The sequence below is a fragment of the Merops nubicus genome, unplaced genomic scaffold (assembly GCF_000691845.1).
Source record: "Merops nubicus isolate BGI_N331 unplaced genomic scaffold, ASM69184v1 scaffold32083, whole genome shotgun sequence".
Classification (NCBI taxonomy): Eukaryota; Metazoa; Chordata; class Aves; order Coraciiformes; family Meropidae; genus Merops; species Merops nubicus.
This window is the reverse complement of record NW_008601496.1, coordinates 41,234-43,181: the sequence shown is the minus strand read 5'-3', so window position 1 is coordinate 43,181 and position 1,948 is coordinate 41,234.

The following is a 1,948-nucleotide window of genomic DNA, read 5'->3' as shown; positions in this document are numbered from 1 at the left end:
TGCCCATGGTCCCTGTGTGGCACAGCGGGCACCAGCCCGAGGCATCCCCTGCCACCAGCTCTGTGGCACCGTTCTCCTTGGCTGCACCGGGTGCCAACTGCCCACAGACGTACTTGGGCACCGGGAGGATGGGTCCCCCTGCCCAGGCTGCCATGGGCCTGATGGTACCCATGGGAAGGGTCCAACTGTGTCCCTTGCCACAGCCTCCCCACACAGCGAGGGGCTGGTTCAATCCTGTGTGATCTGGGAACCCCAGTTCCTGGGCACGGCCAGGGTGTGGAGTGAAGCCACAGCAGATGAAGTCTCACAGTTATGAGATTCTCCATCACTTCCTCATGGCTCTCCATCACTCTTCATGGCTCTTCATCACCCTCCATGACTCTCCATCACTTCCTCATGGCTCTCCGTGGCTCTCCATCACTCTCCATCACCTCCTTATGGTTCTGCATCACACGCCATGGCTCTTCATCATGTCCCCTGCCTCTCCATCACGGTACCTTGCCTCTCCGCACTGTATTTTTCATGTCCTGCTCCTCTTTTACCACACCCCACTCCCAAACATGCCCAGCCCCACCAGCCCATGTTCCAGCTGCCACATGTGCTGCAGCCAGGGCCCAGGAGGTCTCGTGGGACTCCCAGGCCATCTCCTCACGCTTTGCTCATGGACCCATCCTGGGTGGTGACTCCTCATGCCCCAGGCCTGCAGCCTATGGGTGCCTCCTCCAGCCCTAACCCCCCCTCGTGCAGGGCACCCCCAGAGCAGCGCAGCCTGTGCCTCCTCGCTCCCGTCCCCAGCAGTTCAGTACTCTCCAGATCTCTTTAATTTCGGCTCCCACGGCCCCGTGCTCAGCCATGGGCAGACGTGGGGCTCGTCAGCACTCTGGTGGGTCCATGGCCTATTGCAGTGGAAACATGTAGGAAGTGCAGAGGATCTGCAGCAGGGCCACTGGCCGAGCCAGAGCAGGGAGCTGCAGTCGAGCAGTTAGAAAATGCCGAGTTTTAGCCCATCTTTACCGGGTTGCTTGTTTGTACACCCAGGCCCGAGGAGGCGGGGGCTCTGCAGCAGCTCCCTCTCCTCACACCTCTGAGCTGCGGGAGCCAGCAGCGGGCTGGGGGGTTGTGTAAAGCCGGACTCAGAAGATCGCCGGGTTTTCGGTCTGTTCAGTGCAGGCTGTGGGTTTGTGTGGAGCTGGCGCTGCTTGGGCAGCGTGCAAGGAGCTGTGTCATGAAGGCTGCTGGGGGGCAGGTAGAAGGAGGGTGTGATGCCTCTGAGGTGTTCAGAGGGTCAGATCCTGGAGCGAGGACTCCTCTGTGGGCTGGCCCAGCAGAAGCAGGTGCTGAGCATCCTCCAGGCTGAAGCCCTGTGTGAGTCTCTGCTGCTGGAGGGGAGATGGCCCCTGGCCCACTGGGCTGGAAGGGACTGACTTCAGCCTCCTTTGCAGGACAAGGGGAGGCTCAGGTGACATTCCCATCAGCCTGGGAGACCAGCAGTGCAGGGTGGCCAGGTCTGGGGCTGTGGGGCTGCCCCACGTCCAAGGTGCCTGTGTCCTGCTTTGCCCCAGGGTGCCAAGCCAGCCCGCTTTCTGTTTGCCTGACAGACACAACCCAAGGAGCTGAACAAGCTCTTTACTCATGATTAAGTTACTCTGCCCACTTGCAACTGGCTCTAATGCAAGCAGCTGCTTGCCAGCCCTGGCACACTGGCGACCTTAACCGCAGGCAGGCAAATCTGTCTGCAATCAATTTTCTCCTGCTTTCTTTTTCTTCAATCCTCTTTTCCTCCTAATTTTTCAGCCTGAGGGTCAGCAAATGAGCCACAGAGCCAAGGCAGATGCAGGCAGGGCTGGGGCAGATGCAGGCAGGGCTGGGTGCTGCAGGGCAGCTGGGGGAGAATCGCTGCACATCCCACCTGCAGCCGCTCTCCCCATCTGCTCCCATGGCCAAACAA